General features: G+C 36.9%; 1 protein-coding gene across 1 annotated transcript in view; it reads left to right on the top strand.

Annotated features, from left to right (window-relative positions):
* Positions 1-15447, top strand: part of TEX11 (testis expressed 11) — a 297399-nt gene that overhangs the window by 132772 nt on the left and 149180 nt on the right. The window lies entirely within an intron of this gene.

The raw sequence follows: 15447 nt of genomic DNA, 5'->3' as shown, positions 1-15447 counted from the left end.
TTCAGGGATGATTACACAGGGATACACAGGGAATATAGTTAATAATATGTAGTATGTGCATGGTAGAGTAAAAGATGGTAGCTTGGTTTTGCATGGTGATCACCTTGTAATGTGTATAACTGTTGAATCATTATATTGTACATCTGAAACTAATATGTTGTATCTAAAATACACAGAAGAAAATCATTCTTCCAAGAGATGCAGCAAAAGTGTTTGATGAATTTAGGTCCTTTCATGATATAATACCCTCAAAAAAATTTGTGTATAGAGGGAACAGACCTGTGTGTCTGAGGATTAAATAAATTAATTCATGTAATATTCCTAGGACATAGTAAGCATTGAGTAGACTTTTGGCTGTTACTACTTTTGAAGAAATATTGGAACTAATATTTTATCATTTCAAGTTGAACCATGTGTCTACAGAACAGAATTCATGTTCACCATTTTATGTAAGGTTAGTAGTACTGGCCATGATTGAGATGCTACATTTAGATTCTTAAGCAGTTTTATAAGCATTGCTTGCTCATTTATTGTGCAGTTGTGAGCTGTGCCTAAGAGTAAATTACAGGACAATTTTACTAACTCTGAGCCATTTACAAGCATTGAAGTGATGATTACTAAAATGCTATTTAGTATGAGCAGTGAGTTTATGTCAGCAAGAAGCAACGTGTGGTGTATTGGAATGAGTCCTTGCTACTAACTGGATGACCTCAGACAAGTAATTTAGCTTCTCAGGGCCTGTCAAAAGCAGAATAATGTCTCCTAAGGTGCATCCATGTCTTAATTCCTGCGATTGTTAATATGTTACTTACATGGCAAAAGGGATTATGCGTATGTAATTAAAGCTATTAATCAGTTGAATATAAAATAAGAGTATTATCCTTGATTATCTGGATGTGCCCGGTATAATCACATAACCCCTTAAAAGCAGAAGAGGTATGCAGAAAGTGAAGTCAGATACATTCAAGGTACAAATACTATTCAAAGGAATTCTGGTGGCCTCTAGGAACTGAGAAGAAATCCCAGTTGAAAGCCAGTAAGGAAATGAGACCTCAGTTCCCACAACCTTACAAAACTGATTTTTGCTGATACCCGAATAAGCTTAGATGGAGATCCTCCTCTAAAGCCCCCAGATAAGAGCCCAGGCCAGCCAATACCTTTACTTGGTCTTTTGAGACCCTAAGCACAGTTCCCAGGTGAGCCTGCCTAGATTTCTGACCTATGGAATTGTGAAATAATCAATGGGTGTTTTTTTTAAAGATTTTATTTATTTATTTTAGAGAGAGAGAGTGCACACTAGTGGAGCAAAGGGTAGAGGGAGAGAGAGAGAATCTCAAGCAGACTCTGCACTGAGCATGGACCCATGACCCTGAGATCATGACCTGAGCCAAAATCAAGAGTTGGGTGTTTAACCAACTGAGCCATCCAGGTGCCCCAATAATTGGGTATTTTAAGCTGCTAAATTTGTGAATAATGTGTTATACAGCAACAATAGAAAACCAAAACCTCCAGTGCTTCTGTAAATGAGGGGTGGAGGAGGTTTGAATAAATAAAGTTTAAGGTTCCTTCTAGCTTTCTAAATCCTATGATTGAGGGATTCTCATTATGCTGCTAGTTGGTGAACTAAAGTGTTAACAACCATAAATAGGATGGCCACATAACACACACACACACACACACACACACACACACACACACACACACACACACTACTTTACCAGATACATATCTTTAAATGTTACATATGGCAATTCTACAGGTTGGGGGACTGTAATGCCAGATCAACTAGATTACTGAGTGGGTTTTTTCAACGGCAAGGCAAATAGTTGCAACCAAAGCCTGGTTCTTCAGGTGTAGCCTCAAATTAGTGTTCAGTGAAAATGTTACTTTCTATGTGTAGATTATCTATACCCTTAAATGGAGAATGATTGTTATTACCAAACCAGAAGATTGGGGATTTCTGTATGCCCACTAGCATTATAACAATTTATCGTTCTTAGTCCTTTAAGGATTATCAGTTCTATACCCTCTACTTCTAAGACATAACACATTCTCAGAATTCATTGTATTTGGCTAACTTACCTTTTTTTTTTTTTATGAAACTAGCTCCAGGGAGCAGAGATACTGATATTACCTGTAAATGAGTACTTAGTACATTCCTCAGAAATATAACTGTTTTTAGAGCCATCTCCAGGGTTCTCTGGGCAAGGTGATTGTGAGTTTATGATGACAGTTCTAACTGGCCTTCCCATCCACCTCTAGCAATTATGCAAAGGAATGCCCAGTTTCCTTTGTTTTCTTATTTTAAAACAACAAGCTTTATTGAGATGTAATTGATGTATAATTCAATACATATACTTAACATAAGTGGACAATTCAGTAAATTTTGACATAAATATGAATGATAGGTACCGTACATTCATGTATAGACACACATTTGTATATACACATAATGTATTCTTACACATATGATGGATATGTTCACAAGTGTGCATATTCCTATACATTTATATGTGTATGTTTATATACACACATACATATGTGCACAGTTACGAATTCATTATCAAAATCAGGACAGTGAACCTAGTTAACACCCCCAAATGATTCCTTGTGACCTTTTATAATGCCTCCCCCTGCCCAGCACCTCTTTACCAGGCAACCATTAATCATTCATTGATCACTTATGTTACTATAGATGAGTTTGTATTTTCCAGAATTTTATATAAATGGAATCAGATAATTTATTCCTTTTAGTGTGACTTATTTAACTGACCATAATTATCTGAGAGTCATTAATGTTGTTATGTCTATCAGTATTCATTTCTTTCAGGGCATCTGTGTGGCTCAGTCGGTTAAACATCTGACTTTGGCTCAGGTCATGACCTCGGTGTCCTGGGACTGGGCCCCTGCTTCGGGCTCTGTGTTCAGTGGAGAGTCTGCTTCTCCCTCTCCTTCTGCCTTTCCCTCCGCTTGTGCATGCGCTTTCTCTCAAATAAATAAATAAAATCTTTTTTAAAAAATAGTTCATTCCTTTCTGTTGCTGAGTAGTAATCTGTTGTATGGATATACTGCGATTTGTTTATCCATTCATTTGTTGACGGACATTTTAGTTATTTCCTGTTTAGGTCTATTACAAAAAAGTTGCTATGAATATCCACGCACATGTTTTTGTATGGACATATACTTTTTCCTAGTAAATACCTAAAGTGAAGTGGCTGGTTTGGAAGGTAGGTATATGTTTAACTTTTTAAGAAACTGTCAGGCTGTTTTCAGAAGTAGTTGTAACGATTTACATTTCCACCAACAATGTATGAAAAGTGCCAGTTCCTTCACATCGTGGCCCACACTTAGAATGTTCAGCCTTTTTAATCTTGGTAGGTGCAGAATGATATTTCATCATGGCTTAAATTTGCATTCTTGTAATAACTAATAATGTTGAGCATCTTTTCATATGCTTGTCATTTGTGCATCCTTTTTTGTGAAGTGTCTGTTAAGGTCTTTTGCCAATGTAAAAAATTGGGTCGTTTTCTTAATATTAAGTTAGAGAGTTCTTTACTCTGTAAACAAGATCTCTTACCAGATATGTGATTTCCAAATATTTTCTGCCAGTCTGTGGTTTGGATTTGCATTCTCGTAATACACTTTTTTGAAGAACAGAACTTCTTGGGATACCTGGGTGGCTGAGTCGGTTAAGCTTCGGCCTTCAGCTCAGGTCATGAACTCAGGGTCCTGGGATTGAGCCCTGCATTGGGCTCCCTGCTCAGCCAGGAGTCTGTTTCTCCCTCTCCCTGTGCCCCTTCCCTGCTTGTGCTCACTCTCTCACTCTTTCATATATATATATACATACATATAGAAGTTCCTAATTTAGTGAAATCTAGTTTATAAGTTTTATCTCTTATAGAGTCTTTGGTGTCATAGTAAAGAAATCTTTGCCTAACCTAGGTCACAAATACTTTCTCTTACATTTTCTGTTAGAAGTGCTTTTGGTTCTAGGTTTTGCATTTAGGTCTGTGATCCATTTGATTTCATTTTTTTTTCATTTTATTTATTTTTTCAGCGTAACAGTATTCATTGTTTTTGCACAACACCCAGTGCTCCATTCAAAACGTGCCCTCCCCATTACCCACCACCTGTTCCCCCAACCTCCCACCCCTGACCCTTCAAAACCCTCAGGTTGTTTTTCAGAGTCCATAGTCTCTTATGGTTCGCCTCCCCTTCCAAATTTTTTTTTTTAATAAACATATAATGTATTTTTATCTCCAGGGGTACAGATCTGTGAATCGCCAGGTTTACACACTTCACAGCACTCACGCACGATAGCACATACCCTCCCCAATGTCCATAGCCCCCTCCCCCTCTCCCAATCCCACCTCCCCCCAGCAACCCCCAGTTTGTTTTGTGAGATTAAGAGTCATTTATGGTTGTATGTCTGTGCATTCTTGGGATAAACCCACTTGGTTATGATGTATTATACTTTTTTTATATTGTTGAATTTGTATATGTACTGCTGAAGCAAACACTATGTATTGTTGAATTCAATTTGGTAAAATTTTGTTTAGAGTTTTTGCATGTATGTTCATGACAGATATTGAAGTATAACCTCCCTTTCAATTTTCTGAAAGAGTTTATGTTAAATTGGTATTATTTCTTCCTTAAAGATTTGATAGTTTTAAACAGTGAAACTGTTTGGCCTGGAAGTTTCTTTGGTGGCAGGGTTTTTCACTACATACTATATACTCAATCTTTCTCAACAGACACGGTGTTATTCATGTTAGTGATTTCTTCTGGAGTGAGATTTGGTAATTTGAGTATTTGTTTTATTGATGATGTCAAATACATTGGCAGAAATTTCTTTATAATTCCTTTTTAAACTTTTTAACATTTGTAAAAATCTGTAGTGATGTCAACTCTCTTGTTCTTGTTATTGGTAATTTGTATCTTCTCATTTTTTTTTTATTAGTTTGGCTAGAGATTTATCAATTTAAATGATCTTCCAAAAGAAACAGTTATTCATTTCATTGATTGCTGCTTTGAAGTTTATTGTTTCTTTATTGTACTTATTTTAGGTTATATTTACTCTTGTTCCTAGAATTCTTTGAGATAGGTTGCTTGGGTGGCTCAGTGGGTTAAGGGTCTGCCTTAAGCTTAGGTGATGATTCCAAGGTCCTGGGATCGAGTCCCACATCAGGCTCTCTGCTCCACAGGGAGCCTGCTTCCTCCTCTCTCTCTCTGCCTGCCTCTCTGCCTACTTGTGATCTCTGTCTGTCAAAAAAATAAAAAAGATGGAAGATGATGTGACTGGTTTGAGAACTTTCTCTTTTTTTCTCTCTCTCTCCCCCTCTCTGTCTTTTGGTAAGAACTTACTACCATTAATTTTCCATGAAGTATCACTTTTTAGCAGCATTCCACAAATTTTAAATGTTGTGTTTTCATCTTCGTTCAATTCAAAATACATTCAAATTACTCTCTTGATTTTCTTATTTAGTCGGTGGGCCATTTAGAAGTATGTTATTTAGTTTCCAAATATCTGAGCATTTTCCTAAGGATTTTTCTGCTATTGGTTTCTTTTTTAAAATTTTTCTTAATTTAATTCCAGTTAACATATTATTAGTTTCAGAGGTAGAAGTCAGTGATTCATCAGTCTTATATCCAGTACTCATTACATCACATGCCTTCCTTGATGTCCATCAACCAGTTACTCCATCCCCCAACTACCTTCCCTTCCTATTATTGATTTCTAATTTAATTCCATGTGACCAGAGAAAATACTTTGTATAATTTGAGTTTTTAAAAAATATACTGAGACTTGTATTATAGTCCAGAATATCATCTCTTTTGGTAAATGTTCAGTGTGCACTTGAGAATAAGACATATTTTGCTGTTGTTGGGTGGATTTTTAAGTATAAGGATAATTGTAGATGCTCTTTATCAAGTTGAGGAAGTGGCCCTGATTCTCATCTTTTTGAGATGATAGTTTTTTAAAATCATGAATTAGTGTTGAGTTTTGTGAAATCCTGTTTATGCATTAATTGATATGAGAATGTGATCTTTCTTCTTTAGTGTGCTCTTATGGTGAATTGCAGTGATTATTTTTCAAATATGAAGCAGCTTTAAATTCCTGAAATAAACATCACTTGATAGTGGTGTTACTTCTTTGAACGCATTTATTTTTTCTGTTTGTTAATATTTGTTAAGGTTCTTTGCATCTGTATTTGTGAGGGAAATTGGTCTATAGTTTCTGATTTTGTACTGCCTTTTTTTGACTTTGTTATCAGGGTAATAGTGTCTTGATAAAATGAATTGGGAAGTGTTTGCTTTTCTTTTATGCCTGAAGATAGTGTATAGAATTGGTGTTAATTTTTTTAAGTATTTGGTAGAATTATTCAGTGAAACTATTTTGGCCTGGAACTTCTTTTTCAGGAGTTTTAATTTTTAAAATTTTTTTCATGAGTTTTTAAACTACAAATTTAATTTCCTTAGTAGTTGTAGGATTATTCAAATTATGTATTTTATACTGGTGAATTGTGTTAGTTTTGTGCTTTGGGGGGTATTGGTCCATTTCATCAAACTTGTTAAATTTATGTGTGTGGAATTGCTCATAGTGTTCTCCTGTCCTTTTGACGTATGCAGGGTCTATAATGATATCCTGTTTCATTCCTGATACTGGTAATTTGAGTCTGGTCTGTCTGTTTCTCAGTCAGATGGTTGTCAATTTTTATATATATTTTCACTTTTTAATTTGAGTATAATTGACCACACACTGTTATATTAGTTTCAGGTATACAACAAAGTGACTTGGTATCTTTATACCATTATGCTTTGGTCACCACAAATGCAGTTACTATCTGTCACCATACAGCACTATTACAATATCATTGACTATATTGATGCTATTCCTTTTATTCCTGTGACTTCCTTCCATAACTGGAAGCCCGTATCTCGCACTCCCCTTATCCATTTTGCTCATTTATTCACCTGTTTCCTTTCTGGCAACCATCAGTTATCTGTATTTAGAGGTCTTACTCTGCTTTTTGTTTGTTTATTCCCTTTATTCTGTTTTTAGATTCCACATGTATGTGGAAGCATGTGGTGTTTGTCTTTCTCTGTCTGAATTATTTCACTTGGCATAATACCCTCTAGGACCATCTCTGTTGCCACAAATGGCAAGAGCTCATTCCTTTTTTATGGCTGCTTAATATTCCATTGTAGGTATATGTACCACAGCTTCATTCATCTATTGATGGACACTTAGGATGCTTCCATACCTTGGCTATTGTGAAATGTGCTGCAGTAAATGCAGGGGTGCATATATCTTTTGAATTAATGTTTTTTTCCCTTTGGGTCAATATCCAGTAGTGGAATTATTAGATCAGATGGTATATCTGTTCTTAATTTTTTGAGAAACCTCCATAATGTTTTCCACAGTGGCTGTATCACTTTACATTCCCATCAATAGTGCACAAAGGTTTCTTTTCTCTGTTTCCTCACTAACACTTTATATCTTCCAATGTGAACCATTTGACAGGTGCAGGCTGATATCTCATTGTGGTTTGATTTGCATTTCCCTGATAATAAGTGATGTTGAGCATCTTTTCATGTGTTTATTGGCCATCTATATGTATTTTTTGTTATATATTTTTTGAAGAACCAACTTCAGCTTTTCTATTGATTTTTTTCTATTGTTTTTGAAAATTTTATTGATTTCTGCTCTTTTTTAAAGATTTTATTTAGTTATTTATTTATTTGTCAGAGAGGGAGCATGCATGCATGCGAGAGAGTACATGCGCACAAGCAAGCAGAGTAGCAGGCAGAGGTGGAGAGAGAAGCAGGCTCCCTGCTGAGCAAGGACCCTGATACGGGACTTGATCCCAGGACCCTGGGATCATGACCTGAGCCGAGGGCAGCACTTAACTGACTGAGCCACCCAGGTGTCCCAGTTTCTGCTCTTTTTAAAAATTATTTATTTATTTATTTTAGAAAGAGAAAAAGAGAGCATGCACTTGAGCAGGAGGAGGGTCACAGGAGGGAGGGAGAGGGAGAGAATCTCAAGTAGACTCCATGCTGAGCAGGGAACCTGACGTGGGGCTTGATCCCAGGATCCTGGGATCATGACCTGAGCTGAAGGCAGATGCTTAACTGACTGAGCCACATAAGCACCCCTGGTCCTAGTGCCTTTTATTTTTACTTTTATTAATTTACTTTGTAGCCTTTTATTGTAAGAAATCTTAGCCATGATTATTACTAATAAAAAAAGAAGATAGAAACCTGTGCGCACACATAGACACACACACATACAGCTACAAAGCACAAGAAGCAAGACATAATAGAACTAAAAGAAGAAATAAGGAAGTCCACAATTAGGGTAGGAGACTTCAACATTCTCTTTCAAAAATTCATAGAAATAGGAAAAAAACAGCTAAGATACATACTCATCAACTCTCAGGCTCTAACTGACATTTACAGTAGACTTCATCAAACAGCAGCAGAATACACAGTCTTTCCAGGTGTCCACAGAATATATGCTGAAATAGACCATATTCTGGGCCCCCCCCCCCAAAAAAATCCAAAACTTTAAGAAACTTAAAAGAAGTAAAAACAGAGTGTTTTCTCTGGTAACACAGATCAAATACAAATCAGTATCAGATCATTGAGTTAAACTGAAAACAATTTATCAAAATTTGTGGGATGCAGATATGACAGCACTGAGAGGGAAGATTTTTTTTTTCTTCTTATCATTAAAAGCTTACATTAGAAAAGAAGAAAAGTTGGGGCACCTGGGTGGCTCAGTTGGTTAAGCATCCACCTTCAGCTCAGGTCATGATTCTAGGGTCCTGGGATCAAGCCCCACATCAGGCTCCTTGCTCAATAGGGAGCCTGCTTCTCCCTCACCCACTCCCCCTGCTTATGCACCCTCTCTCTCTTTGTCAAGCAAATCTTTTTTGTAAAAAGCACTAGGACCAAAGTCTGAAGGAAGGACACTAGGAATAAGAGTTCCTTTCCATTACAGTTGCACAGGACATGCATAATTCCTCTAGCAGTAACAACATGTGTGAACCGTTGTTTATCAGGGAGCTCAAGACTAAGTCCCTAAGGCTTTAAATGGGGATGCTCATGTAGATACCTCTCCCTAGCACATACCAGGATTCCAGATACCATTTTGTTTGTACAGTCTAGACATAGTGAGCCACCCTTATTATTAGTGGAATGTTTTATATCAGTGTACGGAACTGTTTACCAGCCAAGTGACCAGATGTCAGCCGAAGGCCAGCTTTGCAAGTAGGCCTTTCTTTTTTTTTTTAAAGCTTTTATTTAAATTCCAGTTAATATCCAGTGTAATACTAGTTTCAGGTGTACAATTTTGTGTTTCAACACTTCCATATAACTCCTGGTGCTCCAAGTACACTCTTTAATCCCCATCACCTATTTCACCCATCCCCCAACTTCCCCTCTGCTAGCCATTAGTTTGTTCTCTATAAAGAGTCTGTTTCTTGGTTTGCCTCTCTCTCCCATTCCCCCATGCTTGTTTTATTTCTTAAATTACACACGTGAGTGAAATCATACTGTATTTGTCTTTCTGTAACATATTCCACTTAGTATAATACTTTGTAGCTCCATCAACAACAATGTAAATGGCAAGATTTCATTCTTTTTGATGGCTGAGTAATATTCTCGGGGGGGCGTATGTGTTGCCTCTTCTTTATCCATTCATCAGTTTATGGATACTTGGGCAGTTTCCATAATTTGGTTATTGTAGATAATGCTGCTATAAACTTTGGGGTGCATGTATCCCTTTGAATTCATAGTTTTGTACTCTTTGGGAAATACATAGTAGTGCAATTGCTGGATCATAGGGTAGTTCTGTTTTTAACTTTTGAGGAACCTCCATACTGTTTTTGAGAGTGGCTGTACCAGTTTGCATTCCCACCAACAGGGTAAGAGGATTCCCCTCTCTTTACATCCTCACCAACACCTGTTATTTCTTGTGCACAAGAAGGCCTTTCTAAGTATAGGCAATCTCAGCCTTGCTATATGTACTCTTTGCTGTACCCTGAGTCATTTACTGAGGTATATATTCTTACCAAAACATAAATGTATAACTGATGTCTATATATTATAATGGTTATAATTTCTGTAAATTAGCATTTCTAAACCCTTTTTAACATGCCTGTTTCAAGATTCTATATTTGTGTTTATCTGCATTTTTATTCCATTACCTGAATTGCTATTTTCAGCCTCAAGAATCTTGTTTTGCAGTTCTTTTCTTTTATTCTAATATAATTATAGTATTTTTCTCCTTCATCGTATCTTTTTCCTCTAGCAGTTGTTTCATCTTTGAATTATATATTGATAAAATACTCTTTTTGCTTTACAGCTTATGATTTAGTCACATAGTCTGAAAGAAAGCAAAGAATTGTAAAAGGCCATTGGCTTTCTGGAGGGGTTGTTGAGGGGCCTGTTCCTTTCCTTTAGACCCCTCAGGATTGAGGGCTCCGGGCAAAAAGGTAGAGAGGACATCATGCCTAAGTAATGGAGTCCTGAGAGCTGATAGTAGGAGTTGAGGCCTGTGGATAGGGGATGGGTCTGCAGAGAGAAGGGAAAGTCACTGAAAGTGTGGAACTGGTAGAGGCAACAGAGGGAGCCAGGGACAGAGCCTACCTGTACTGAGATGTGAAAGCCCTGAGTGGCCTGGTTGGGTGAATGAAAGGGCTTAAAGAAATGTGGATGGCCTGAGCCATCCTGTCTGCATCACTCTCTGCAGATGGAAAATTTGTAGATGGTGGCATATTCCTGGCAGCAGTTCATATGACTTTATTAGATCCTAATTGTCAGTATTTATTTTGACCACATCTTTAGCATTTGTACAGAACTCTTATGGGAGGAAGAGGAATCAATTAAAATGATTTGTAGTTAACTTGAATTAATGAAAACACTTAATAGGGGAGTTAAATATTCCTTTGAATCACATCTATGACCATTGTTAACCGTGATCCTGAATATTACTTTCACAGGAAGTCAGTAGGATACAGTGGGGAAAACTCAGGGTAAACAGACTTGGATTCAAATCTTGAATGCTGTTTTGTTTCTCTCTTACGTGTTTTATGGCCTTTCTGAGCCTCAACTGAGAAATGAGTGTGATGCGACACACTTTATGGTGTTCATATAAAAATTTAATAAGATAGTGTTAAGGTGCTTAGCACACTAGTTAGCATAGAACCTATACCCAGTATTTGTAACCTTTCATTACTTTCTTTTTAAAAAAATTTTATTTAGGGACGCCTGGGTGGCTCAGTGGGTTAAAGCCTCTGCCTTCGGCTCAGGTCATGATCCCAGGGTCCTGGGATCGAGTCCCGCATGGGGCTCTCTGCTCAGCGGGGAGCCTGCTTCCCCCCTCTCTCTGCCTGCCTCTCTGCCTACTTGTGATCTCTCTGTCAAATAAATAAATAAAATCTTTAAAAAAATTTTATTTATTTATTTGACAGAGAGAGAGAGAGAGAGAGCACAAGCAGGGGGAGGGGGAGAGGGAGAAGCAGGCTCAAGCCCGATGTGGGGCTTGATCCCAGGACCCTGGGATCATGATCTGAGTCGAAGGCAGACACTTAACCAACTGAGCCACTCAGGCCAGGCGCCCCCTTTCATTACTAACTCTCCTTATGTTAGTATAAGAAGGAAATATTCCCTCCTTTCTAAGAACAGTATCTTATATCATGCCACTAAATATTCCACATCTGAAATGTATGAAGAAAATTTGGGTTTTTATTGGGAACAATGATTTTTACAGTTTTTAAGTTATTTTTCTCCAGAATGGATGACAGGAATGGCCAAAGTTGAGAGCTGCAGTTCCTTTCATATGGATTTCTGTGTAAAAAAGAAATCTATGTTAAATGATTTATACAGTTGTCTTCTGATATTTGGATAGGAGTTTTTTTTCTTTTTCCTCTTTCTTTTTAGGTGTGAAGGAGAATACCAGGAGAAAAGGGATAGTAAAAATTTAAAAATCAAGCAGAACTTGAGACAAAGTCTTCTGATTCAAAATGGGTTGGCAGAGTATCAAACTGGCAAAAACTAAAGTTTCATTATAGTAGGTGATGCTGGTGGAATTGAAATTTTTGTATGCACCTACTGACATTTCCAGGTTGACCGCTTCTCCAGCACCCACTCTTTTGGAGGACAAATTGACAGGATGAAAATTTAAAGTTATTCATATTTAGCAGTTTTACTTCTTGGTATTTATAGGGGGTACTTCACATGTTTACAAGGATATTTGCTGGAATATTGCTTCTAATAGTGAAACATTGAAAACATCTTGAGTATCATCAACAGAAGAATAAATAAGAAAAGTAAGGTATCTCTATACAATAAAATACTATGTGGGAATTAAAAAAGATAAAGTAAAGCTATATTTAATGAACTCTAAGACATGGTATTGAGAGAAAAAGAAGCAACGTTTGCATAACATGTCACTTATATATTTTGGAAACTATGTTTCTGTAAGTACAGACATGCATATAAGTGTACCAGGAAAGGACTGAAAAGGATAGTTACTAATCTTAGAAGTGTCTCCCTCCGAGAAAGGGACTGGGACAGGGTAGGGGTCCTCAGAAATGTAAGCTTTATTTTTACTATTTGCATTTTTTAATTTAAAAACTTGTTAAAAGTTTAAAATTCTGATAAAATACACATAACATAAAATTTATCATCTTAACTATTTTTAAGTGTATAATTCACTAGTGTTAAGCACATTCACATTGTTGTGTGGCCAATCTCCAGGGCCCTCTTTTCATTTTGCAAAACTGAATCTCTGTGCCCACTGAACAATAACTCCTGCGTGCCCCTTCCCCCCAGTCTCTTGCATACACTAATCTACTTTCTGTTTCTATGAGTGACTAGTATAGGTACCCCGTATTAGTGAAATTATACAGTTTTTGTCTTTTTCGGACTAGTGTATTTCACTTAGCATTATGTTCTCAAAGTTAAGCCATTTTGTAGCATGTGTCAGAATTCCCTCCCTTTTAAAAGCTGGATAATATTCCATTGTATGTATATACTGCATTTCATTTATTCATTCATCCATTGATGGAGACTTAGGCTATTTCCACCTTTTGGCTATTGTGAATAATGCTGTGAACATGGGCGTACAAATATTTCTTTGAGGGGTGCCTGGGTGGCTCAGTTGTTAAGCCTCTGTCCTTGGCTCAGGTCATGATTCCAGGGTCCTGGGATCAAGCCCTGCATTGGGCTCCCTGCTCAGCAGGAAGCCTACTTCTCCCTCTCCCACTCCCCCTGCTTGTGTTCCCTCTCTTGATGTGTCTCTCTCTGTCAAATAAATAAATTTTTAAAAGTCTTACAAATATTTCTTTGAGACCCTGTTTCAGTTATTTTGGGTTTATACCCAGAAATAGAATTACTGGATCATATGGTAATTCTGTTTCTAACTTCTTTTTAAAGATTTTATTTATTTATTTATTTGACAAAGATGACAAGTAGGCAGAGAAGCAGGCAGAGAGAGAGGAGGAAGCAGGCTCCCTGCTGAGCAGAAAGCCCGACGTGGGTCTCGATCCTAGGACTCTGGGACTGTGACCTGAGCTGAAGGCAGAGGCTTTAACCCACTGAGCCACCCAGGCGCCCCTGTTTTTAACTTTTTAAAAAGATTTTATTTATTTATTTGAGAGAGAGAGAGAACATGAGAGGGGAGAGGGTCAGAGGGAGAAGCAAACTCCCCGCGAAGCTGGGAGCCCAATGTGGGGGATCGTGACCTGAGCTGAAAGCAGAGGCTTAACCAGTTGAGCCACTCAGGTGCCCACTGTTTTTAATTTTTTAAAGAAATTCCTGTATTGTTTTCCATAATGGGTATATCATTTTACATTATCCACCAACAGTGCACAAGGTTTCCAATTTTTTCACATCCTTGCCAACACTCGTTTTGTTTGTTTATTTTGTTAGTAGCCATCCTAATGGGTGTAAGGTGGTATTTCATTGTGGTTTTGATTTGCATTTCCTTAATTATTTGTGAAGTTGATTATCTTTTTATGCGATTATTACCATTTGTGTATCTTTTTTGGAGAAGTATCTGTTTAAGTTATTTGCCAGTTTTTAAATCAGGTTGTTTGCTTTTTGTTGTTGAGTTTTTAGGAGCTCTTTATGTATTCTGGATATTAAACCTGTATCAGATATGATTTGCAGATATTTTCTCCATATTATTCCATATATTGCCAATTTCACTTTATTATATCCTTTAACACACAAAAGTTTTTAAATTTAATGTAGTCCAGTTTATCTATTTTTGTTTTTGTTACCTCTGATCTTGGTATCATATCCAAGAAATTATTACCAAGTCCAATGTTAGAAAGCTTTCCCTCTATGTTTTCTTTTTTATGATTTTATTTATTTGTCAGAGAGAGAGAGAGAGAGCACAGGCAGGGGGAGAAGCAGGCAGAGGGAGAAACAGGCTCCCCACTGAGTAAGGAGCCTGGTGTGAGACTTGATCCCAGGACTCAGGGATCATGACCTGAGCCAAAGGCAGATGCTTAATTGGCCGAGCCACCCAGGTGTCCCTCCCCTATGTTTTTTTCTAAAAATTTTATACTTTAGTTCTTCTGTTTAGGGCATTTAATCCATTTTCAGTTCATTTTTGTATATGGTAAATATAAAATATTCTTTATATATAAAATATTCTTTTGCATATAGATATCCATTTGTACCAACACCGTTTGTTGAATAGACTGTGCTTTCCCACACTGAATGGTCTTGACATCCTTGTTGATTTTATTTCTGAACTCTGTTTTATTCCATTGGTATATATATCTGTCTTTATGCCAATACCACACTGTTTTGATTACCTTTGTAGTAAATTTTGAAAACAGGAATTGATAGTCTTTCAGCTTTGTTTGGAGTCCCTTGTGATTCTGTACGAACCTTAGGGCAGAGTTTTCCATTTCTGCCAAAAATATCACTGAGATTTTCATAGAGTTTACATTTAATCTTGAGATTGCTTTGGTAGTGTTGGCATCATAACAATATTAAGTCTTCCAGTCCATGAACTATTTGCATTTTAAAATAATCAGAATATACTGGTGTACTGTTTGTGTAATCAAGCATAAATAAATGCTTTAAAAGGAGATTTTGGCAGAGGGAACTGGTAAGTTTCTTTTTTCTCTTTCAGTTTTGTTGAGATATAATTGTCATTCAGACTATATAAGTTTAAGGTGTCTATCATAATGGCTTAAGGTGGTCAAGAGGTACAGACCTTCAATTTGAAGATAAATACTGGGGATGTAATATACACATGACTATAGGTAACACTACTCTATGGTATATTTGAAAGTTACTAAGAGAGTAGGTCCTAAAAGTTCTCATCACAAGGGACTAGTAAATTTCTAATGTCAGTTCATATGTCTTTACTGGATCTCATGTTCCAATTTTTATAAATTGGCATCAGTTCTAGAAGCG

The sequence above is a fragment of the Meles meles genome, chromosome X (assembly GCF_922984935.1).
Source record: "Meles meles chromosome X, mMelMel3.1 paternal haplotype, whole genome shotgun sequence".
Lineage (NCBI taxonomy): Eukaryota > Metazoa > Chordata > Mammalia > Carnivora > Mustelidae > Meles > Meles meles.
This window is presented reverse-complemented; position numbering and strand designations above follow the sequence as displayed.